This window comes from Herpailurus yagouaroundi, unplaced genomic scaffold (assembly GCF_014898765.1).
Source record: "Herpailurus yagouaroundi ecotype Mexico unplaced genomic scaffold, PumYag 159, whole genome shotgun sequence".
Lineage (NCBI taxonomy): Eukaryota > Metazoa > Chordata > Mammalia > Carnivora > Felidae > Herpailurus > Herpailurus yagouaroundi.
Window position 1 is genome coordinate 50,433,662 of NW_024412400.1, and position 26,855 is coordinate 50,460,516.

The 26,855-nt window shown below is 38.8% G+C and overlaps 1 pseudogene; it reads left to right on the forward strand.

The window, feature by feature from the left end:
* LOC121034199 (vomeronasal type-2 receptor 1-like) overlaps positions 1–26,405 on the forward strand; it is a 34,954-nt pseudogene extending 8,549 nt beyond the window's left edge.
* The last annotated feature ends 450 nt before the right edge of the window (positions 26,406–26,855 follow it).

Genomic DNA, 26,855 nt, shown 5'->3' on the forward strand with positions numbered 1-26,855 from the left:
ACACACACACACACACACACACACACACACACACACACACACACACACACACGAGGGGCAGAGGGAAGGAGGGAGAACAAGAGAGAACTGAGCCTTCTGAATAGGCTGTGAGTCCACTCACTCCATCATCTGTGTGGATGAGAAAGCAGAGCTGAGGAAGGACCTTGACCCTCACACCCAGTGTCACGAGAACATAGATGAAATGTCAGGTGACCTGTTTTTCAGTGTTGTGACCCCAGCTCTGAAAAGTGGTGTATTGAATGTCATTATCTTGATAATTGGCTTTTCTGACTCCCCTGGGGTGGAGTGAGGAAAGGGTGCACAGGGAGGCCAGTGTTCCCATGCATGGTCCCCACCCATGAGATAGGGAGCGGAGTACAAGGTTTTATCATGGAAGGATGTGAGAATGAAGGGAGAACTGATCAGTCCCTTCTTTCTCCAATAAAAATATTCAGAGGTTGTGTAATTTGAAATTTTTCTATTGCTGTCTAATAACTGCAAACACATCTTCAATTGTAGGTGAGTTATACCTCTACCTGCTTGATTCTTATGACAAACACCAGTTTCCGTCTTACCTTCACACGGTAGGCAGTGATAAGATCCAGTCGGAAGCCATGGTATGACTTATCCACCACTTTGATTGGATCTGGATAGGCACAATAGCAACTGATGATGATTATGGAAAATATGGAGTGAAAATTTTAAGGAAAGAATGGAGAATGCCAACCTGTATTGCAACATTGAGTGCCAACAGTACAACCTGTATTGCATTCTCTGAAATTATTCCCAAAGCCTCTTCCAATGAGAAAATGCAGAAAACTGTTGATGCGGTTGAGTTCCACTGCCAGAGTTGTGCTTTAAGCATCTGACACTGACCTCAGTCCTTTTGTGCTGGAAATGGTTCACCATAACATAACTGACAGAACATGGATAGCCAGTGAAGCCTGGCTTACCTCTGCCCTCATTGCAAAGCCTGAATGTTTCCCATATTTTGGTGGAAGTATTGGATTTGCGATTCCAAGAGCTGATATACCATGACTCAAAGAATTTCTTTATGATGTACATCCTGGCAAGGATCCAAATGATGTCCTGACCGTTGAATTCTGATAAATGGCTTTTAACTGTACTTAGCTGGATAGCAGTGTTCCTTACAACATTGACCATAGAGTGAATTTGACTGGTAAGGAGGACAGATTACGTGCCATGTCTGATGAATTCTGTATTGGAGAGGAGAAGTTGGAAGATCTTAAAAATACCTATCTGGATGTGTCTCAGCTAAGAATCACAATGTCAAACAAGCTGTATATTTTCTGACTTATGCCTTGGATGGTCTAAGTAGATGTGAAGAAGGACATGGGCCATATATGCCAGGAAACACCTGTGCATATATACCTGACTTTGAGCCTTGGCAGGTAAGTTATTGGGTTGTTTCTTTTACTTCATGACAGAGTTTGACATTAAAAGAATTCATACAAATAAAACCTTTGACTTGCTTTTGTATTTAATAGATATATTAAATCTATCACATGTCTACCTAAGAGAAGAGCTTGCTTGTGTGACCTAAATGAGCATTTTTAAGTTCCTATTTGGTGGGATTTTTGAAGCCTTTAAATTTTTTCTATTTTTTAATTAAAAATTTTTTTCCTTTCAAATTTTTATTTAAATTCTAGTTAGTTAACGTACAGTGCAATATTGGTTTCAGGAGTAGAATTCAGTGATTTATCACTTACATACAACACCTAGTTTATTAATAGAATTATTAGGTTTGTTCTGAATGGTAGAAAATTCTCCTTAAACAGTACTTTATGCAAAGTAGGGTTTTTTTTTTTTTTTTCTTCATGTAAGTGAAGTTTAGAGATTAACATTCTGGGACTGAAAGACTGACTTAGGGATCCAGATTCCTTCTACCTTGTTTCACTGTTCTCACTATGTGGGTTCACTTCATAATCTCAAATGTCTACTTGGACTTCAACCATCATGTCCATACTGTAACCAGCAGGAAGGAGAAAGGGCAATGATGTGTACATCCCTCCATTTAAGGATATTTCCTGGAAATTACATACAATTCTCCTTACATGCCATTAGCCAGAATTTAGTTAACATGGTCATAGCTAGCTGGGAGGGAAACTTTAGCCTTTATGCAGTGTGGGAGGGGCCATGCAAAGGCATGAACACTAGAAGAAGACTAATGGGGGTCATCTTGAGGATATGATTCTCCTCTTTCCTGTCTCAACTCTGATGTCCAAGAAATTCGTGTTGGGACACAGTAGCCCGAATGATCTCACCAGGATGCACGCCTAATCAGAGTGCTCCTTTGCTTACAACCTTCAGTCCCTCCCCTCTTACCTGTAAAGGATAAAGCATGACATCTGTGGTCTGGCACTATCAGTATCTTTGATTTTATCGTTCTTTCCATGGGCTCTCAGCTCTTTATTCTCTAGCAACACCAAATTGCCTGTCACTCCCAACAGAGTCCACAGTAGTCTGAACCACCACATCTTTATTTTTATTTTCAAATTGATCCCACCATGCATTTTGATTTGTGTCTACTTAGTCTCCTCCAGTATGTGGTAGTTCTCCATTCCTCCTTGTTTTTCATGACTTTGATATTTTTTATAAGTACTAGTCAGTTATTTTTAAAATGTCTTAAATTTAGGGGCACCTGGGTGGCTCAGTCGGTTAAGCTTCCCACTCTTGGTTTGGCTCAGGTCATGAATCTTATGGTTTGTAGGATCGAGCCCCACGTGAGGCTCTGCACTGACAGTGCCTGCTAGGGATTCTCTCTCTCCCTCTCTGTCTGCCCCTCCCCTGCTCATACTCTCTTCTCTCTCAAAATAAATAAATAAACTAAAAAAAAGAATATTTTTCAATTTTGGTTTTTCTATTTTTTTTCCTCATGGATACTTTGAGGGTATGCATTTTGGCAAAAATATCATATGTTTTTTGATATGATTTATCCTTTTAAAAATTTCTTTTTTAAAGTTTATTTTGAGAGAGAGAGGGAGGGAGGGAGTGTGAGTAGGGAGGGGTGGAGAGAGGGAGAGAGAATCCTAAGCAGGCTCCATGCTGTCAGTGCAGAACTGGATGCAGGGCTCAGTCTCTCCAACCATGAGATCTTGACCAGACCAGAAATCAGGAGTCAGACGTTTGACTGACTGAACCACCCAGGCACCTTGATGTATCCTTTTTATGTCTCATATCAGGAGGTACATGATGTCATTATGTCTTATTATTATTGTTGACATTAATTTTCATCACTAAGTAATAGTGATGTCACCTTTACTACTGTAAAGTGTGTTTCCCTTTGTAATTATCTTGTGGGGACAGTATTCTGAGGATCTGAAAATAATGTTTCTCATCATGCCTTTGCCCACAAATTTTAACATCCATTGACGATGGGTTTTGCTTGAAACAACCATTACTGTCTTGTTTAAAAAATGGTCATTTTCTGTTTCCTTCATTTCTTCTACATTTATTAACCAGAATTCTACTCTTCCCCCTCTGATTTAATTATATCAATATGGATGCAAGAATACTTATTTCCATCCTATGAGAATAGTCTACAACTATCATTATTTATTCTGCTGCTCAAAATTTCCCAGATTTGGCTGTTGGGAGCCACTTTGAGCTAGCTCTTTTTTCTTTGACACATCTTTATCATCTCTAAGTACTTCCTTGTTTTCTGGAACCCCAAGATGTTCTGGGCTCATCTTGTACTTTCTCTGCGTCAGGTCAGTAGTCAAGTCAGCCATTTCTGTAAAGACTCCTATTTCCATTTATTGGAGAATGGAATTTGTAAAGCAAGATCTGAGTGCAAGGTGTATTCCTTGGTACTGGGGAAATTGTGGTAAATTAAGAATAAGAAATTAAGTTATATTTTAAAGTCTTAGGGCAGTTCCTTTATTTTAAAAGAAATCCTTTGGGTACTTGTTTTGTAATAGAAAGGATACTATATGGTAAATAACAACCCTCTAATTCATTATTTGAATATTTCAATATTACAATTTAAATTTGCTCAAAGAACAACAAACATGTATTAGAATTGCAGAGAAGAGACTTTAGTGAAGATCAAAGGTCCACATAGTGTCAGGGTGAATGTTGGTGGGATAGTCCATGACGGGATTCATGTTCCTTGACACATACCCCATATGATGTCAGTAAGTTAAACCTGAAAAGCAGGACCTTACCCTAGAGATGGTCAAGAGGCTTATTGAGAATGCTTCATAAATGTATTGAAGTAAAAATTTTAAATTTATTTAAAACTAAAATGACAATGTACTCTATACTCATTCTTCTCAGCTTATCCCGTTAGCAGACTTGATCAGAATATGTATATTTGGTAAGACCCTTTTACTCTTGTGGTTTATTTGGACATATCTCTAAATTCTTTTGTATAGCTGGGTGATAGGGAACTGTATCCTACCATCCAATGGTGACAAACAGATGGAATTATGGCAACATCGTTCTAGAGAATGGTCAGGGACTGGTATTCTTTGAACATTTCCTTTCTTGACTCTTCTGAACATTGGAAAGGGGAAAAAAATCCCTCTTCCCAATGGACTTGCCAGTGAAAGTCACCATGTTGTGAACTCTGATGTAGATTTTATGTTGTTTGAGAACAGCATGTGGTAAAAGGAAGGAGAGATAAAAGGGCAGGGGACCTGGAGTGGCCCTACTCCAGATTGGATGGTGATTATTATAATACTTAACTTGGTATATTGACTTACAAAAGGCTGAAAGTTATATTAATTTCTATGACAGAGATAGGGCAGGAGTAATTTCCTTCTTTTAACAGACCAAGAAGCTAGTGCTTACAAGATATATGACTTGCCCAAGGTCATGACATTTGAAAGAACCAAAATATGATGTCAGCTCATCAGACATCATAATTCAGGCTGTTTCCACCAAGTTTTTTGGCCTCTTTGGTTTGTGGAGGGACCTTTGTCCACATGTTATTCTCTTGGCTTAGAATCTCCTTGTCACCAATGTTTGTCAGGTGAATTCTTACTAATTTTTTAAAACCCAGCTCAGATAGCCACTTCCTGGGGAAACCTCCTAAATTTTCCTAAGACAATTAGTTAACCACCCCCTCTCCCATGCCTTTTCAACACTTTCCACAACAGCAACATAGAGGCACATTGAATGTTACTATTTGTACCTGTTTGTTTGTTTAACCTCTCTACTGGATTGTGAGGTTTTCAAGGTAGGGAGTGGATCTGGTTGATCTTCATGTCTCTACCACCCGACATGTAGGAAAGGGAATGGTTGGGGAGGTAGACTGGTATCCATAAGTGGAAGAAATCTTGGAGGGAAGGAAGATTCCCTAGATATGGAGATATTATTAGGCACCCCTACGCCTGATCTGTATGAGTCTGTATGAGCCACACAGGTAATTTAAAATTTTCTAGTAACTAAATTAAAAAATAAAAAGAAACAGATAGAATTAAATTTAGTAAGTTTTATTTGATCTGGAATAGTATTTTAACATGAAGTCATAATCATGATAATATAATAGTAATATTATAAATATAAAGTAATAAATACTATTTATTTATTATTATAAATATTATACATATAAAGTAATAAATAAAAGTAATATAAAATTATAAATGATGGTTTACATATTTTTAAACTAAGTCTTTGCAAACCAGTGTGTATTTTATACTTAAAGCTCATCTCAATTTGGCCAGCCACTTTCAACTTTTCAACTGTCTCATTTGGCCAGAAGTTGTTGTATTGGATAGCAGAGGTATCAGGGAAAAGGAAAAAGTCCAATCACATGAATTAGATATGAGTTCTGAGATTCTTTTCTTTATAAACCCTGTTTTCTAGGCAACCAAATATTTACAAATTGCTTTTTTTCCTCCTCTTTTTCTAGTTAATGTACTATTTGAAGGGACTTAAGTTTACCACCCATAATGGAGAGAGAATAGAAATTGATGAAAATGGAGATGTGACTATGACATTCTAAACTGGCGATTAGGTGATAATGGAGGGGTTGCTTTTGTGAAAGTTGGAGAACATATATTCACAAACTCTAAGTTTGAGCTGGTGATGAAAAAGAACAATGCAACCATATTTTGGAACAATGAATCATCAAAGGTTAGTTACTCTGACATCTTATTTTGTTTATATACACAGAGAATTATATGCCTATAATTGTTTCAGGCACTGTGGAATATCAGACATCTAGAGTTGGCTATTCCAAGTCAATTTTTCAAATATAGTACATATCTTTTCTATGTACAGATTCCAGTCTTATGTTTTTGGAACATTCTCTTGGACTGTAGTTTTAAATATTAGTTCTATCATTTCGTTTTTCTTCTTCAAGCACTCCAGTCAAAGAGTTTGACTTCCTTGGTCTGTCTTCTGTTTTATCTATTTTCTCTCATTTTTGCTTTTTTTCTTTATTTCCTCCTTATTCTTTGGTTATTTTCCTGCCTTTTCGATGTCCCTTATTAAATTTACACTCAGGTATATTTGTTTTTGAGTATCTTGTAACTTTTATCTTAATTTCTGAACTGATATTGTTTTGTCTTTAGTTTCTTTCCTGAACTAAAAAATGAAATTGTTCTCATTCTTTCCAGTTTTATATTTATTTAGGTTTTTAATTTTTAAATACCTGAATCAACATATTTTTGCACATCTCCAAGTGATTTTTTGAGAGTATTTAATTGTAGAGCTAGAATGTTTATTTAAAATACTATGTTACACGGGACACCTGGATGGCTCAGTTGGTTAAGCATCTGACTCTTGATCTTGGCTCGACTCAAGTCTTGATCTCAGGGTCATGAGTTCAAGCCCCATGTTGGGCTCCACACTGGGCATGAAGACTTCTTTAAAAAACTAAGAAATAAAATAAAATGCTGTTACATTATTTTTCTGGTTAATGGTTATGTGTTTATATGTGTTGATGGGAATTTTAATCTGCTGGAATATTTTTTTTCTATTAGAATGTTTTGATTTTCATTGCCTGTTTTCTTCTTATAGTAAACTTACTTCAAGGCACTCTTCCATTTTTGTTCATAGACAAGGATAAGGGTTTTTGGTGTTTTATAAATTTCAATTTCAAGACTGCCTTCTGTTAGTAAAGAATAGTACATTTGAGATAATGACTTTTTGTGGTAAGAGAAAGCTTGATGTGTCTCTTGGTTTTATGATTCACTCTTGTTTCTGTAGGACTCTTAATTTTCCCTTCTTCTTTCCTTTTCTATCATATCTCAAAAAGGCACTTCTCCATCTTCATACACTTTCTAGTCCCATACAAGTGGTGCCATCCTGAGACTGGCACCTTAAGTCCCACTTTCAAGACCTTTCTCTAGCCGGTGCTGTCTCTACATGGTTTTGGACCTGTTTCAATGCAGACTGGGACATTTTCTTTCTAGGAGTGTCTCGTCTGCTCTCCATCAACCTTAGATTCTCTGTTCCCCCTTACTCTTTCCTGCATAGTTTCTTAAGTGTCATTTTCCACATACCCAGAGATGAGGGAGGAACTCTAGAGATGGCATTGCTGGAATTTACTGACATTTCTCTACACACAAGCACTTTGAAGTTCATAGTATTCTCAGGTCCTTTATGATGCTACAGTAGCTGTCATGTATGGTTTTATTTTATTTTGTTTTGTTTTGTTTTTAAAGTTTGTGTGGTGTTTTTGATAGGATGTGTGGAAAGTCACAGTTTAGCAGCTTCCATTATCCTCAGGCCACCCAGAAGTCCTTCTTTCTCTTTCTGGTGGTAGTTCTAGAGGGACTTAATTTCTTCCTCCTTTTTTTCTCATTTATTCTCAGGGCCAAAGTGTGGGAGGGAGGATTTACAAATTCATAATATGATTTGGGGTAGGGAACGCTAGCTACCCGTATAGTATGCATATGTGTGCACATGTATGTCAACAAGCTTTGATGTATCATTCAATAAACCTTTTACTGAGAAGATTATAGGAGAGAAAGATGAGTTTCCAAAATACTGCCTTCAAAATTGTTTTGAGAGGTAATAGAAACAAGGTTTGAGGATTAAATGCATTATGTTTGGAAGTATTGTTTACTATACAATAAAAACTGTTATTTTCCTTTTATTTCCTATTGTCATTATTTATTGATTGTGGATTATTGTTATTTGTGTCATTATTTATTTTGTTTATTATTATAATTTTTATTTCTCTTCCTCCTATAGCAACAGGAGGGCTTTGATATGCAGGACTGAGAAGTGGTTGGTGAGCTAGAGACTGGGCCCCCCTGGGTACATGAGGTAAAGACAGTACCTGGAGAAGTAACAGAGAAAGTTAGGGGAAACCTCATCACTTACCAGAAGTTATGAAGAAACCCCATTACTTACCAGATAGCTGAACTTTTTATCCTTCATGAAATATTAGTTCTAGGAGAGTAGGACTCTATGGCCTTCTATATTCTAGTTCAGTGTTTACTACATGGTGACCTGCTGTGTCACAGTAAAATGGTCAGGTGGAGGAAAAGCACTGGCAATTTAATCTTCCAAGGGGATCTCAGGATGAAGGACCTAGCAGGAGTGAGAGAGTGGAATGTGGGAGTCCATGCAGCCAGTGGTTTTTCTTTAATGGTGCAGACTTATTTCAGGAGTGTGGGGTCTGTTTTCATCTTGTTTCTTGTTCATGTATTTTCCCTCTTCTTGTGTGGCCCTTTAGACCTGAGATCTGAGATACCCAAACGGTCTTCCAAATCCTGCTGGGGAAAGATCTAAGAATAAAGTGACAAGGAAATTAAGATTTTTGAGATCCTGTCCTATGCCAGACACCTAGAAGATCTTGTGTTTTTTTTTTTTAAATCTCTTTTCATCTCTTTTGTTTTCTTTTTTTGCTCTCTGCTTTTCATGGATGGCAGTAAACATTTACAAACTCATACAGACTCACAAAAGCACACACACTTACACACAAGTTCCTCCCTTTCTTGGCCCATCCTTAGGCAGCACTCAAACATTATGACAGGATATAAAAATAAAACCTTATCAGTATGTACCACTGGAGGAGCCACAGCTCTCTTCTGCATTTTATTTCTTTGACCTAGAGCTGTTCTGTCCAAATCAGTAGCCCCTATTCACATGTAGCTTATAAAATGTAAATTAATTAAAACTAAATAAAATTAAAAATTCAGTTCCTTAGTCACATTGGCCACATTTCAAGTGTTCAACAGCCACCTGTGACTAAGAGTACTGTACTAGACGTATAACACTTCTACGTCCCTAGGCCTAGAGTATAAACTATCTCCTGTAGTCTAGAGGTCTCTCCCTCAATGAGGCCTGAGACTTTTCACTTTGTAGTCCTACTGCTAGGCATATAGCAGGTACTTAATATAATTATTGTGCATGAAAAAAGAGATGTTACTGCTTGTATAGGTTCATAGAACACTCATTCTAAAATTTGATGGAAGAACAGTAAAATGTAGTAGTTGGTTTTTATTTTAATGTTTCATTAGAACATAATAATTTTATTTTTCTTCTTTATTAAAATTGGGGTTATATTTGAATAATGAAATTGGTACAAATGACTTCGATACACATTTACTTAACATCTACTATGAGTTCACCTCTTGTTAAGCACTGCAAAAAACCACTGCCCTGAATTCCAGTCCAAGATGGCATCATAGGAGGACCCTGAACTCACCTCCTCCATGGACACACCAAATGTACACCTGTTTATAGAGCAGTTCCTCCTGAAGAACTGAGGGCTGGTTGAACAGCTTCTGCACAACAAAAAGATAGTGACCACACTGAGAATGACAGGGGAGATGGAGACTTGGTAACAAAAGGAACCCCCACTCCCAATACTGGGAACTGAAGTGAGGAGGGATAGTACCCTGAGATGACCTTGAGCAGGTTTGTCTGCTCAAGGGCACAGGAAAAAAAAAACTGAGATTTGAAAGAGCAGCTAGAATATGAAGGGACTGGCCCTAGAACTTCGCCTAAAGGTGGGGAACTGCTGGAACTCTTTCTGGGTCAGAGGGGCTAGTGAGTGCCGGGGTTTATGTTCCCCCTCCACCTTGACAGTGTAAACAGGAACAGGATCTGTGTACCCTACTGGCCTGCTGCTCCAGTGTTTCCTGGGTTCCTAGCTCACACCAGCTCCACCCATCCCACCAAGGAGGTCACAGGGCAGTGCATACCAGGACATCCCTAGTCAGTGCTCACTATGGCTCCAGCTATCAGACCAAGATGACACAGGAACACAGCACTCTGGAACACTCCAGGCCCAAGTCGCTTCAGCTCCAGATGGCTTGCTAGGGCACCCCTGATACAGAGCTGTTTGAGACCTCCTGGCTATGCCTGCTTTAGCTCCAGCTATCCTGCCAAAGTGCCCCTTGTGCAGAGTAGCTTGGGAATGCCTGGCCCGTACCTGCCTCAATTGTAGCCACCCAACCAGGGCACCCGGGGACCTCCCAGCCCACACTCCACCTTGGTTTCAGCTGCTCCACCAGGGCAACCCCTGTGCTCAGCACCCTGGGACACCCTGGATTATACTCACTTCAGCTTCAGCTGTCCTGCCAAGGCACCCTCTCTGTGGAGAGTCCCGGGACCACCCCAGCCCCAGAACCCACTTCAGCTCTGGCCATGTTACCAGGGTAGCTCCATTGCAGAATACTCTGGCCACACCAGACACAGCTCTAGCCAGCCCGCCAAAGTCACAAGGCACAGTCCACACAGGGGCCAGCCATACATAAGACTATTCCTTCAAGTGTAAGAGAAGTAGCTGTTTTGCCTAATTTATAGAAACAAACACAGAAAGTCAAGCAAAATGGGGAGACAAGAATATGCCCCAAATGAAAGATCAAGAGAAAACCTCAGAAGAAGAACTAAATGAAATTAAGCAATATGCCTGATGAAGAGTTTAAAGTAATGGCCATAAAGGTGTTCATGGGACCGAGAGAAAAGTAGAAGAACTCAGTGAGAGCTTCAACAAAGAGATAGAAAATGTAAAAAAAAAGAACCAGAGTTGAAGAATATAATAACTGAAATGAAAAATACACTAAAGGGAATCAAGAGTAGATTAGAAGATGCCAAAGAATGGATCAGACATCTAGAAAATAAAGTAAGGGAAAGCACCCCAGCAAAATAGCAAAAAGAAAAAAAGTATTAAAAATTAAAAAAAAAAACAGTTTATGTATTTTAGACAGAGATAGAGTGTGAGTGGTGGGGGGAGGGGGAGAGAGAGAGAGAGAGAGAGAGAGAGAGAGAGAGAGAGAGATCCAGAATCTGAAGCACACTCCAGGCTCCAAGCTGTCAGCACAGAGTCTGACGCTGGACCTGAACCCATGAACCATGAGATCATGACCTGAGCTGAAGTTGGACGCTTAACCAACTGAGCAACCCTGTCACCCCAGAAAAAAAGTATTTAAAAAAAGGAAGATAGGTGAGGAGAACTCTTGTAAAAATCTTCAACAAAATATTAGCAAACCATAGTCAACAATGCATTAAAAGGATCATTCACCACAATCAAGTGGGATTTATTCTGGGGATGCAAGGATAGTCAATATTCACAAATCAGTCAACATGAAACACCATATAAACAAAATGAAGGATAAAAATCATGATCATCTCAATAGATGCAGAAACAGCATTTGTCAAAGTACAACATTCATCATGATAAAAACTCTCAACAAAGTTGGTTTAGAGGGAGCATACCTTAATGTAATAAAGACCATATATGAAAAAACCTCAGCTAACATACTCAATGGTGAAAAACTGACAGCTTTTCCTCTAAGATCAGGAGCAAGACAAGGACGTCCATGCTTACTACTTTTATTCAACATAGTGAAAATTCTAGACACAACAGTCAGAAAAGAAAAAGAAATAAAAGCATCCAAATTGGTAAGAAAGAAGTTCAACTGTCATGATTTGCAGATTATATGATACTAATCACAGAAAACTCTGAAGACTCCACCAAAAAAACTATTAGAAGTAATCAATGAATTTGCTGAAATTACAGGATACAGAATTAATACACAGAAATTGGTTGTTTCTATACACTAGTAACAAAGTAGCAGAAAGAGGAATGTAGAAAATAGTCCCATTTATAGTTGAACCAAAAAGAATTAAATACCCAGGAATAAACTTGATCAAGGACATGAAAGACCTATACTCTGAAAACTATAAAACACTCATAAAAAAATTGAAGACAGCTTAACAAATGGAAAGATATTCCATGTTCATGGATTGGGAAGAATTAATATTATTAAAATGTCCATAATAGCCAAAGCAATCTACAGATACAATGCAATCCCTATTAAATACCAGCCGCGTTTTTCTTAGAACTAAAACAAATAATACTAAAATTTGTATGGAACCACAAAATATCCTGAATAGTCAAAGCAATTGTGAGAAAGAAGAACAAAGTTGGAGGTATCACAATTCCAGATTTCAAGATATACTACAAAGCTGTAGGAATCAAAAGAATGTGGTATTAGCACAAAAATAGACACACAGAATCAATAGAACAGAATAGAAAGCCCAGAAATAAATCCATGATTATATGGTCAATCTACGAAAAAGGAGGCAAGAATATACAATGGAGAAAATATAGTCTCTTCAATAAATAGTACTATGAAAACTGGACATGCAAAAGAATGAAACTGGACCACTTTCTTACACTATCTACAAAAATAAACTCAAAATGGATTAAAGACCTAAATGTGAGGCCTGAAACCATAAAACTCCTAGAAGAAAACCTTGGCAGTAATTTCTTTGACATCAGCCTTAGCAACACTTTACTGGATATGTCTCCTCAGACAAGGGGAACAAGCAAAAAAAAAAAAAAAAAAAAAAGCTTTTGCACAACAAAGGAACCCATCAACAAAATGAAAAGGCAACATACTGAATGGGAGAAGATACTGCAAATGACATATCTGATAAGCGGCTAGGATCCAAAATATATAAATAATTTATACAACTTTAGCACCAAAAAACAAGTAATCCAACTAAAAAAATGGGCAAAGGACTTAAATAGACATTTTTCAAAAGAAAAAGACATACAGGTGGCAAACAGACACATGAAAAGATTCTCAAAATTACTAATCATCAGGGAAATGCAAATGAAAACTGTAGTGAGATATTGCCTCATATCTGTCAGAATGGTTAGAATCAAAAAGATAAAAAATAATAAGTGTTGGCAAGTATGTGGAGAAAAGGGAACACTTGGGTACTGTTGTGTACTCTTGGTGGGAATGTAAATTGGTGCAGCCACTGTGGAGAATGGTACTGATTTTCCTGAAAAAATTAAATAGAAATATCAAATGACTCAATAATTCTGCTATTGGGTATTTATCCAAAGAAAATAAAAAAAAAACCTACTAATTCAAAAAGTTGTATGCTCTTCTGTTTATTGCAGAATTATTTACAATAGCGAAGATATGGAAGCAACACAAGTGTCCATCCATAGATGAAGAAGTGGTGTATATATGTATATAATGGGATATTACTCAGACATAAATGAGATCTTGGCATTTATGATAACATAGATGGAACTAGAAAGTGTTAAGCTAGGTGAAATAAGAGAGAGAGGCAAACAAATTGATGATTGCCAGAGAGAAAGGGGGTGAGGGGGATGGACAAAATGAGTGAAGGGGAGTGGGAGGTACAGGTTTCCAGTTATGGAACAAATGTGGGGAATGAAAGGTAGAGCATAGGGAATATAGTCAATGGTACTGTAATAATGTATGGTGACAGATGGTAGCTATACTTGTGGTGAGCACAGGGTAACGTATAGACTTATGGAATCACTATGTTGTACATGTGAAACTAACATAACATTGTCAACTATACTTTAAAAAAGAAAAAAAGAATGCGGGAGCAAAGCAGGAGTTCTCCCTGGTCAAAAATTGGACAACTTGAGCACCAAGAAGGAAAACAAATGCAGTAAAATAAAACACATTTTAAAATCCATAAGTTCATAATGATAGTCTCTCTCCTCCTTCCAAAATTGATCAGCTTTGGAAGATTCTTTGGAACCAACCTGTTATTTCACAGACTACTAAATAAAGGAAAAGAAGTAAAAAAACAAAAGCAAACACACACACACAACCCAAAATACTGCCTTCATAGCACTTACAGTGAAATCAATTAATTCATTGAGCCAATATTTGTTGAGCACAATATTATAGATGCTAGACACTATCTTATGAACCGGGAATACATCAGTGTACAAAAGAGAACAAATCTCTGACTAATGGAACATTTTGGTGGGAGGAAATAGGCAATTATGTAAATTAGGTAAATTATGTTATTTTTTTTTTTTTTAATTTTTTTTTCAACATTTATTTATTTTTGGGACAGAGAGAGACAGAGCATGAATGGGGGAGGGGCAGAGAGAGAGGGAGACACAGAATCAGAAACCGGCTCCAGGCTCTGAGCCATCCGCCCAGAGCCCGACGCGGGGCTCGAACTCACGGACCGCGAGATCGTGACCTGGCTGAAGTCGGACGCTTAACCGACTGCGCCACCCAGGCGCCCCAAATTATGTTATCTTAAAGGGTGATAGTGCTGTAGAGAAAAATTTATAAGGATTAAGATAGGGAATGATGGAGTTGGGGGTTTTATTTTACATAATATAGTCAGGGAAGGCCTCACTGGGGTGACATTTGAACAAAACTTGAAGTGAGTCCATGCATTATCTAGGGGAGGAGTATTTTGGACAGAGAGAATGGCAACTTCTAAGCTCTGAGGCAGGGGTGTGGTTGGCATTTTGGAGAAACAGCAAAGAGGTCAGTGTGGCTACGAGGAGGGAGGGAGAAGGAGAGTAGTGGGAGAGGAGGAAAGAGAGGCGAGAGAGTAGATCACGTAGGACCTTATTGGGTATTTCAGGACTTTGACTTTAACACTGAGTGAAAAGGGGAGTCACAGAAGAGGCTTGAGAGAGGAGAGTAATGGTCCGCCTTAGGGTTTAAAGGATCATCTGTCTGCCATGTTGCAAATAGCCCTAAGGAGTGGGCTGGGGTGGGGAACAAGAGTAGAAAAAGGTAAACCAATTAGAAGACCAATAAAATAATCCAAAATAATGCGGGTGCTTGAACTAAGATAGATGTGATGGAAGTGACACATAATAGTCACATTCTGGATGTCTTACGGTTAGAAGCCCCTGGACTTGCAAGTGTTCTGCCACAAATAATTAGTGGACAGTACCAGGTATGATTTAACTCATGATGGCAAGCTGAATCTGGAGGTTGGGGAGCAGACGGGCCTGAGTGAAGGAGAGGGTGTATATATGCATGCAAGTAATGCAAGATAAAGATATGGATGAGAATGGTGGTGTTGGTGACAGAAATGGGGAATTTGGGAGGAGGAATAGGCTTAATGGGAATAGTTTTGACATGTTGACTTGGAGGTGATGGTAGAAACTAAAAGTAGGGACACGTTGGAAGTTTAGGATATGGAATTAGAAGTCAGGTGGGATAGGTTGGCAGAGATCAAGATTTGGGAGTCCTTATATAGAGCTGCTGGTTGAAAAAAAAGAGTGAATGAGCTGCTTTATGTGAAGAGATTAAAGCAGAGGATTAAGGAGCAAACCTAAGAAAATGCCCACAGTGATGAGGAAGGTGGAGGAGGTAGAGCTGACAAAGTAAATAAAAGGCCAAACGGAAGCCAAGGGTGCCTGAATCTCAAGGAAGTATTGATCAAGAGTGCCAAATATTGAAGAAAAACACCAGAGAATTTAGCTAGAGGAAAAGCTAGCAGACACGGCAAGAAATATTTTAGTGAGATGAGTGGGTTAGAAGCTAGGTTACAGGGGTTAAGACAGAAAGGGATACTTAGAAATGGAGCAAAAAGGCATCAGTTCATTGTTCATGATGATTTTATTTTATTTTTTCAATGTTTTTATTTATTTTTGAGAGAGAGAGTGTGTGATCGGGGGAGTGTCATCCATGCCTAGCTATCTTGGGTTTCCTGAGATATCACAAACCCCCTAGAAATCCAGATGTAAATTCTTCCTGTCCTCCCCTGGTGCCCCAGTGGAGACAAAAGGCTTTGTTACATGCATTGATTGTATTTGTCTTTGCTAGCTTTTCCATTTGGTGTGTACTGATCTATGCCGTCCTGGGACCCGGAAGGGGATTCATCAGGGGGAGCCAATATGCTGTTTTGACCTCATCGCATGTGCTGATGGACACGTGTCATGGGAACCAGGTAGAGATGATCATATTTTTCATTGATACTGAAATGCGATCAGAGTAAGCATGCTTTGGTAAACAGGGCTTTAGGAGTGATCTTTATAAATAGGTGTAAACAACTTATAACGAAAATCATTACAATCCTTCAAACTGTTGGATATTCTGTGTAGTTTGAAAAAAACCCATAATATTGGGTTTCAGTTCTAAAGCTGCTACAGTTGGGAATTTAAGAGAAAGAATTTAAGAGAAGAAAAATTTTAAAAATGAAATGTGAAATGTGAATAAATGGAATCATAAAAAGTACTTAAAATTATATCAATTTATAAAATACATTAAACATCAGTTATGTAAGAAATAGTGAATAATTGGAAAAACTGGTGAATTACAGTTCTGTATTCTACTGAATTATCTCTAGTTTGGAACTGTAAGATGTAGAATTCCATCCCTAAAGACAGTGGACTTAAGGCCATAATTGCTCAAGGTTTGTAGGATGAATTTTACAGATGAATTATTTACTGCTCCATGAATTCTTCTCTACAACCTGATGAATTTCTGCTCTTCATGACCAGGAATTTACCTGGGTTTGGTGTGCATAGCCTTATGAAGCATGTTGGAGCAGGTATACTTTTATCTCTGCTTATCTCTATCTTTAAAGATAACTCAAAAGCTGTACTTGTCCTTTGCCCAAAGGCCCTCCATAACAATTTATTTCAAGAAGAATTTTAAAAAATGTAAAAGTTCCCCAAATAGAAAATAAGCACAATGTAACCTGAACAACTCCCTGAGCCCCACGTGACTCATTCTCTGAAGAGTTTTATCAAGAGAAGTCCAATCCAACAGTGAGAAGTGGTTAAAAGCGATTTCCAATCATCACCTGTACATTTCAAAGAACTCTAAAGTGATCCATTTGATAATTTACCATAAATTCATCTCAAATACCTTTTTCCTATGTTGTAACACACTCCCATGTAGCTTTGTCAACACTGTTGTTTTTGTTTCCCTTGTTTTTAAAAAAACTTTTTTTAATGCTTATTTACTTGTGTGTGTGTGTGTGTGTGTGTGTGTGTATGTGTTTGTGTGTGTGTGTGTGTGTGTGTGTGTGTGTGTGTGTGTGTGTGTGTGAAAGAGAAAAAGAGGGTGGGGGAGGGAGAGGGGCAGAGAGAGAGGGAGACACAGAATCTGAAGCAGGCTCCAGGCTCTGAGCTGTCAGTACAGAGCCCAACGTGGGACTCAAACCCACAAACCATGGGATCATGACCTGAGTCAAAGTCAGAAGCTTAGCCAACCGAGACACCCAGGGACCCTTGTTTCCCTTCTTATTCTCAGTCCTTCTCTGCCTGTTCTCTGGAATCTGCATCTGGAGGGTGGGGAGGAGAAAGCTGAAGGAGCAAAGACAAGATTCCCCTCAGTAGGTGGCAGTAATGTTGAATGGAAGACTGAAAACACTTGTATTTTAATCAAATTTCTCACAATAATTCTCTTGATTGTTTCACCTGAGTAGCTTTAATTTTCCCATCCCTGGCAAACCATTTGTGGGTTGTTCTTAGGTTTATGAGGATACACACCTCTCTTCTCAACGGGATAATGGGAAGAGAAGGAAAGAGGCATCTTACTGGAAAAGGCCCATATAGGAAACGCTGAAACCAAGAAGGCAGTCCAAATTTCCACAACTAAAAATAATTCTCAATTTGTAATATAGGTTGCAGACTCTAAGACCATTGTATTGCTGCTTTTTTCTTCTTTCTTTCTTTCTTGTTTTTTTTTTTTTTTTTTTTTTTTTTTTTGGCTGCTCCGAGCTATTCACAGCTAAAGGGGACAATTAATTTTCTTGCAGTAATCCTCTGTTTGTTCATTAGGTCAAAGGGAGTGTGAACAATGTGGTGAAGACTATTGGTCAAATGCACAAAAGAGCGAGTGCATACTGAGAGGTGGAATTCCTTGCTTACAATGAGGCCCTGGGATTCCTGCTTGTCATTCTCTCCATCTTTGGGGTGCTTGTGGTCGTGGCAGTCACAATTGTGTATGTGATATGCAGGCATACTCCACTTGTGAATGCCAATGACAGGGATCTGGGCTTTCTTATTCAGGTTTCTCTTGTCATCATACAGCTGTCTTCCAGGCTTTTCATTGGCAAGCCATACAACTGGTCCTGTATGACCCACCATGTCACTTTGGCAGTGGGATTTTCTCTTTGCCTGTCTTGTATTCTTGGAAAGACTATTTCACTGTGTTTAGCCTACAGAATTTCTAAATCCAGAGCCCGACTCCTATCCATCCACTCCCTTTATCGAAAAATCATTGTGCTAATCTCTGTTCTAGTTGAGATTGGCATATGCACAACCTACTTAGAACTGGAGCCTCCAAGAATGTGCAAGAACATGGAATCTCGAAACATAAAGATCATTTTGGAATGTGTTGAAGGTTCTATAGAATTTTTATGCTCTATGTTTGGGATTGATGTCTATCTGGCCTTGCTATGTTTTCTTACAACCTTGGTTGCTTTCCAGTTGCCAGATAATTACTATGAAGGAAAATGCATCACCTTTGTGATGCTGGTCTTTTTCATCTTCTGGATCTTTTTTGTCCCTGCTTACTTGAGCACCAAAGGCAAGTTCAAAGTAGCTGTGGAAACGTTTGCAATCTTGGCATCCAGCTATGGTTTGTTGGGTTGTATATTTGCTCCCGAGTGTTTCATTATTCTGCTGAGGCCAGTGAGGAATACTGATGAAATTGTTGGTGGAAGAGTCCCCATTATAAATAAAAGCATCCAACTGACTTCAGCTTCTATGAGCAGTAGAAGTAGAACACAGTGTCAAGTGTTCTGGATGACTAGGGTTGTGAGTTACATGTGTCTTTCAAAGCTGCAATGGTGACATGGTTCAATGTTCCCTCTCAGGTTGCTCCTGCAGCAGCTGCCTGATGCTCTGGGGAAATATTGAGGACTTGGGCTCTGGTAGTATGGTCCTAGCATGAGATGTGAAAGCTCATACTGTAAGATACCATTGAGCATGAATTAGAATACCTGTTACTCCTGAAACTGTAAACCACTACATTCAAACATCTCAATACTTGCGTATAAGGAGTGTATAGCAGAGGGTACAAGTAATCTAAAATAATGGGTAAAAAATTGGCTCATGAATATATTCTTTTTTATATCATGGGTGTCTGATCTAGAAATTTACATTAAACAAAGTCACCTTGTGGGGACCAACAAAGACATCTTGTTAATGCATCTATTGATAGCTTTTCTCTAACTGAGGTAAGAATTATAGCTCATAAACTCTCCCTTGGAGCAGGGCATTTGGTAAGAGAATTTATGTTTCGAAGGACTCTGCAGCATACAGATGATATTGGAGGAACTGAGATGTGAACAAAGCTCAGGTCCTTCTTAAATTCATGATGGGAATAGACAAGTTTCTTCCAGAGGGAAAGCAAAGCCTACTTCCTCCAGATTTTCCTAGATAATAGTAGTAAAATATTTGAGTTCCTATAGAATGCAAGATTTTTTAGAATAAATTAAATGATAGATATTTACTCTCTGGTCATCCAGAGTTAACTAAAATGTTATAAAAATATTTTGAATCTTCTTCCAGTTATGAAACTTAAAAGTGATTTACATATATTTATGTGCATATGAATTAAATGTGTGGAAAAACAGAATTTGTAGAAATGCTGATAAACCAAATAGCTGTGTGCATACTTGACTCTAGGAAACCAGTAGGATCAGAAACTCTCTTTTCAAGAGAAGTTACGAAGTCTTGTGAATATCAATTAGCCAAACTAGGCAGAGAGATTCATACAGGCTTTGGAGCAGAAAGTGAAACCATGATGACTAGTTTAGCAGGACAGGTCTGTCAGGAATTTATTAATTTTTAAAGAAAGATAATTCCAGACCAGATGAAGAGGATAAGCTTCCTGTAATTTAAATAGGAAGTTTACACCACGGTTCAGCAAAGCCCCAAAGTGAGCTCATTTCTTGGAGGGCTAATGGTATCCCAGTGCTTTCTGGGCCGGCATCTATTCACCCACCCATCTCCCAAAACTTGTACAGTGCTTTGCATCATGGCCCTAGGACTCTGAGAGAAGAGCCTATATCACGGCGTGACGCATGGGAGATTGCTTTCTTTGTCCCTATACTTGATCCAGGAATGGACTTTGGAAAAGAGAGGGTTGTTTGTCAAGGTATCAAATAATATGAAAATGAGAATCCGAGTCAATTTCTTACTCAATAATGCATGCAGCTTGAGTCTTCTCAGTGATCCATTTTGGAATTTTAAAAAATGCTGAAAGATGACTCAAGTCTAGTGATTTGCCTTACTTTTATATTCAAAATATTTCAATCTCAAAGTAATTTTCCTGAAATGTTGACTGCTGAATATATATCTAAAAAGGTAATTCCAGAAGTCCACCTGGGCAATATCGAAGACTTCCCTATCTCCTTTCATACCAGATGGCTCAGTAATACTGTCTTATTGGACTTGTGTTCCTTGTAATTATTTATTTTTCTGATCAGCAATAGGTTTGGGAAAGTAGAGAGAATAAATATTATTAAAACAAAGTATCAACTGAACTTGCATGCTTAACTTTATTTTTTTTAATTTTTTAATTTTTTTGTTAATGTTTATTTATTTTTGGGACAGAGAGAGACAGAGCATGATTGGGGGAGGGGCAGAGAGAGAGGGAGACACAGAATCGGAAGCAGGCTCCAGGCTCTGAGCCATCAGCCCAGAGCCTGACGCGGGGCTCGAACTCACGGACCGCGAGATCGTGACCTGAGCTGAAGTCGGACGCTTAACCGACTGAGCCACCCAGGCGCCCCGCATGCTTAACTTTAATGTTAACTTGTAAAATTTTATAATTTTAAGATACAACTTTCATCTAAAATGATCTGAAGTTATCACTTGTTGACTTGGTACACATACATTGTCATAAAGACTGGCTTATGGCAGATAAATTGAATAATATGTGTTGTCAAAGATGATGGTCTAATTTTTAATATTGATCTATTCAATTACTTATCAAGTATTAAAATGGTCCTTACTGCGTTAAAAGATAATTTTTCTCCTTGGGCGAATGGGTTATTTGTTTATTTCATTTAATTTAAATTACATTTAGCTAACATATGGTGTAATATTAGTTTCAGGTGTACAAGTTTAGTGATTCAACACAGGCATGCAACACCCAGCGCTCATCACAATGAGTCCACCCCTTAATCCCCTTCACCTATTTCACCCATCCCCCCACCTACTTCCTCTCTGGTAAGAGTCAGTTTGTTCTCTATAATTAAGAGTCTGTTTCTTGGTTTTCCTCTCTCTTCACCTCCCGCCCCCGCCTATGATCATTCGTTTTGCTTCTTTTTATTAATGTTTATTCATTCATTCAGAGAGAGAGAGAGAGAGAGAGAGAGAGAGAGTGAGAGAGAGAGAGAGAGCATGAGTGCAGGAGGGCCAGAGAGCAAGGGGCAGAGAGAATCCCAAGCAGACTCAATGGTATCAGCACAGACTGGGGGCTCAGTCTCACAAACCATTAAATTATGACCTGAGCCGAAATCAAGCGTCTGACACTCAACTGACTGGGCCACCCAGGCACCCTTGTTTCTTAAATTCAACATATGAGTGAAATTGTATGTTATCTTTCTCTGACTGACTTATTTTGCTTAGCATAATACTCTCTAGTTCCACCCACGTCATTGCAAATGGCAAGATTTCATTCAAACGTGTCATTTTAAAATGATTTCTAGTAAAAAAAAAAATTACTAAAATCTCTATCAGCAAATGTTGTCTCATAAGAGAATCTCACATAGAAGTCATTCATGACGCTCCCTGCTGGGGGTGAGCATTTTCTGGTAACCACATGCTGGGTCTTGGGGAATAGTTCAGAATTAATTTCGGGGTGTTGCATCAAAATAATGCAGTTGCTGGCTTGGGGAGTAGCATAAAGACTAATTGAAAGAAAAAAAAAGTAGAAAACAATACTTTATTAGAGGCTGACCTAGACATATGCAGGTTGGAGCTCTTTTGGAAAAAGAAATGTTTATCAGAGCTGCTCAAACCCACAATGTAAGATTGATTTGTTTGGGTTAAGGCAAAGAAAATTCTTGATAGAAAGTGAATATATTATCAAAAAGGGAAAGATACTCCAACAGCCAGATTAATTTCCTTAAAACACAAATCTGATCTCATCTCTTCCCTGCTCATCAGCTCCCAGTGTTTCCTCAGTTCTCTGCAGCATGAGTCCAGCTACCTTAGCCAAATATTTGAGACCTTACGAACTGTTTTCCATTTTCTATTTTCAACGTTTGTCACCTGCCACCTTCCTACCCACATCCTTGTAACACAATCCAACTGGATGCCTGAAATTCCTAGAATTACCTTATTTCCTTTTTCCTCTAATGTGCTAATAGTGCTCCATCCATCTATCCATCCATCCATCCATCCATCCATCCATCCATCCATCCATCCCTGAAGGGATGGTGTGCATCAGATTCAGAGGGAGGCATAGAAGATGCACAAAGACAAGGCTTGTCTCCCACGTACAGGTAATTGCCGTCATTTGAAATGAAAGATAATAAACTGACAATGATCCTATGATGTGATCAAGCTGTGATTGTAGGAGCATGGAGGTCAAGGAGGTGACACTTGAATACCTTCCTTAAAGACAAGAAGGAATTAGCCATAAGCAAGAAAGATAAACTAATGTATGCATTCTCCCTAGCCTAGTGGTGGGGCATGGTAGGTGCCACCTTCCCTTTCCTTTTTTCTAAAGTCCTGTAGGACTTTATCTATGCCTCTTTTGTGTCATTGACCATTCTCTGCCTCATACTAGGGTTATCTGCTTCCATATCTTTTCTCTGTTGCTGCATTATAACTTATTAAGGGATCCCTTATATGTATATAAGTAATCTTATAAAGACTGTAAGTCTTAACATCACAGAATATAACTTGCATTTAAGTGGTGCCCAGTGATTTTTTTTTAATGAATGGATGGATGAATAAAGTTATTAAGATAGTTAATCAGTAACCTAGAAAGGCCCAGGGGTGATGTTTCTGTGTAAACTGAGGAGGCCTGGAGCGTAGCAGGGATGGAGGAGGTGGAAAGAGGCTGTTAGGGAAACCTGGTGGGTAGGGGCCTGTTTGAGAGCAACAAGCACTTCACTGGGAAGAGAAGGGAAAGCAGGGCTAAGAGGAAGGAGGTAAGTTGAAATGGGAGTGAGCAGTCTTAAAAAGAATTTTTCAATGGTATTCATTTTACTATTTTCCCACGGTATTTTCTCCTTCATACAGTCTTATATTTTGAAGAAATGCTGTGTTTTAACCCTCCTGCAATTTCTTCCCTTTTGAGCTGTCATTGGGAAGCAGCTGTTCGGAACATCTAAAGGCAGAGTAGTTATTCATAATCTCAAGGTAGAATTATTAACAATTTATATAAAAATAATCTTTGTGAAATTTACTCATTTACATTTTTAGAGGATTATTACACATTTCCCCTGATAGTTTTGGGAAAACAATTTAAATACAAAAGACATAATGTGAAATGCAAATAAACCAGATACATTAGTTAGGGTAGGTTAACTGTGGACCAAACAATCCCTAAATCTCAGGGGTTTAACGGATTAATACTTAACACACATTTGAGATGAATGTATGTCCTATTAGTCAGACTGCTGTCTTGGACAACCCTCTTTCAGGGGGTGATTCAAAGATGCTGCTAGATAATCTATGTTTGCCCCACCGCACACCCATTTGCTGCCTTCCCCATTCTGCTCTGTGCTCCTATAGCCTCCATCACACAAATTCCCTTGCCCTGTGGCTTCCAGTGGGTTCTGTCAATGAGAGGCACCAATGGGACACTGGACAGCAAGGAGAGAGGTCAGCGTCTTTGCTCTTTCAGCCACGGCTCATTCCTTTCCTGTGGCCCCTCCCCCTCCTCTCCTGTGACTACAGCTCTCACCAAGTGCCACATTTGCTGACCTATCCTTTCAGAACTGAGTGTAAAAACAACTTTTCATTGTTGCTAGTCCCAGGGGGTTCACTATCCTTTGTTAGATCCCTTAACTTTGTCTGCTCATGTCTATAGTCCTTTATTTTTTTTTCTAATTTTTATTTAAATTCCACTTAGTTAACATACAGTGTAATATTTGTTTCAGGTGTACAATTTAGTGATTTAGCACTTCTATACAATACTCGGTGCTCATCACAACAAGTGCCCTCCTTAGTACCCATCACCTGTTTAACACCCACTCCCCCACCTCCCCTCTGGTAACCATCAGTTTGTTCTCTATAGGTAAGGGTCTGTTTCTTGGTTTTCTTCTCTCTCTTTTTTCCCCACCCTATGTTCATTTGTTTTGTACTTTAACTCTCTTCTCTTCTGAGCGTACCAGCGTTTCCTGTTGGTACCCTGACTCATCCAGTGACCCAAGTTCCTTTTGCTTCATGATGCCAGTGTTTGCCAGGGCAAGCTGGAAGTATACTTCATAGGCTCTAATTCATGGATGAGTGTAAATAGACTGTGGGAAGGTCTGATGGTGGCTAGTCTGGGGTCTGGGACTTAGGAACTCTTGAAACCATTAAATAAGAATACCTCTCAAAGACAAAGCCTCCAATGAAGAGGAAAGAGTAGGAGGAAGATCCAAACTGATCAGGACAAAGACAGCAGGGGCAAAGAGAGAAAGGGTTCAAATCCATATAATCAAAGTAAATCTTACTTAAACCCGTGTCATTTTGAAACATAAATAGACCCGGACATGAATGAGAACAGAGGTTTTAGATGCTTTAGGATAATGATCATGGTCAGTTATTTTTGCTAACGGGGTGAAGCAATGGCAAAGATAATCTCAAATTACTCATAAGCTATTACTGTCATATGACTGATTGTATCAATAAACATTCCAGGACTGTTTCATGTGTTTGCTACAAAATGATGTGGTATGTGGCTGCCCATTTTGCCAGCAATGCACCATCACTCAGAACAATTTGCCTCATGGAAATGCCTTAGGAGTTTGGGACATACTCTTTTGAATATCCTCAATTATGAAGAATCTTTACTTTTTCAGAATAGAATTTTTAAAATTTTTATTTATTGCTAAACATTGAAAGAAAATGTAAGGGGAAAACAAGATCTGTAAAAGGCTGAATAGAATACGGAGAAAGGTAAAGCAAAACAAAACCACAATGTTGATTAGCACGTTAGAAAACTATTTTCAGCATCTACCGAAAATGAACATATATATACCCATGACCCGGCAAATCCATTCCCAGGAATCCACTAACTAAAGTATGTCTGTATGCTTATCAAAAAGATGAATTGGGTAGTTGTGATGACCCAACCACCCAAATGCCCATCAGCAGGAGAAGAAATAAATAAATCAAGGTAAACCCACACAGTGGGATACCGTGCGGCAGTGAGAACGAACAGGCTGCTTTGTGGGGAAAAGACTGTAGGGCTTTATGGTTGAGAGCTGGGAGACCAATTTAGAAGTGATTACTGTCATCTGGGCAAGAGATCAAGAGACCATCTTGGACCAAGAGCAGAGCTCTCAACAATTTGTAGCTAACTGGACATTGTCACATCAGATTTCCTGACGTAATTTAGACATTTGGCAGTTGCATCTCAAAGTAAATATTCAAAAGAAAAGGGGGACGCGTCAGAAGGCTACAATTTAAGCACTTAGCACCAACTCCAAAGATAATCCCATTATTTTGAACTGGCTTTTACTGCCTTTTGAAATTCTGATTAATAAGGGGATCATTTAAGCTGATAAAGCCACCTGGGTGGAACATGATTTTCTCAGAGTGGCTACCAGAGCTCACCAGTAATTGAAAAACATGAATGAAAAGTTTCCTGTTTCCTTTTTCCCATTTTAAAGTTAAAATCTCACTGAGTAAACACTTTTTCTCCTTTCTGTAAGGATTCAGAGTGACAGCCTAACCAGCAAATACCTTTCTCCTTCCTCCTAAAGACACTAAACTTCATTTCTGCCTTTCTCTTTGAAGCTTTTCTCCACGGTGTCCCATTTTTTGGAGCTGGAGTATGTTGATTTATAGGTCAACATAAGGGTTTCTCAGGCGAAGTGCAAATTACTACTTCCTTCTCAGGTTGTTTTTATGTTTTTGTTTTTTTCTCTATCAGCTGCAGTTTCATAGTAAATCTTCCCACAGTGTTAATCAGACTGATGGAGTGGCCAGCATCCTCAGTGAGGGCCTTGATCAGGGAAGACAAAGCACAATGATTTACTTTGGTGCCCTAGCCTCAGAACTGGTTGGGCGTGATAGAGCAAAATGATTAAAAGCAAAGAGTTTAGAATAACATGGTTTGGGACCAATGTTACAATTTCTTGCTGTTTAATCCTAGGCACGTTCTTTTACTTCTCTAAGCACAAAGCCTGGCATATAGTAAACACTCAGTAACTGTTAGTGTCTTTGTCTGTTCAGGCTGCTGTAACAAAATGCCACCGAATGGGTGGCTTATAAGCAAAAACCATTTCTTTCTCATAGTGCTGGAGCCTGGAAAGTCTGGAGATTATGGCACTGGCAGAGTCAATGTCTGGTGAAGGTTTGCTTCCACATGGTGGAAGGGATCTCTCTGGGGCCTCTTCTTTGTGGTCGCTAATTCCTAATGAGCTAACGTCCCAAAGGCCCCACATCTTAATATCATCACCTTGGGGGTTGGTATTTCAACTTATGAATTTTGAGGGGGGAACAAACATTCAGACTGTAGCAGCTAGTTATACAA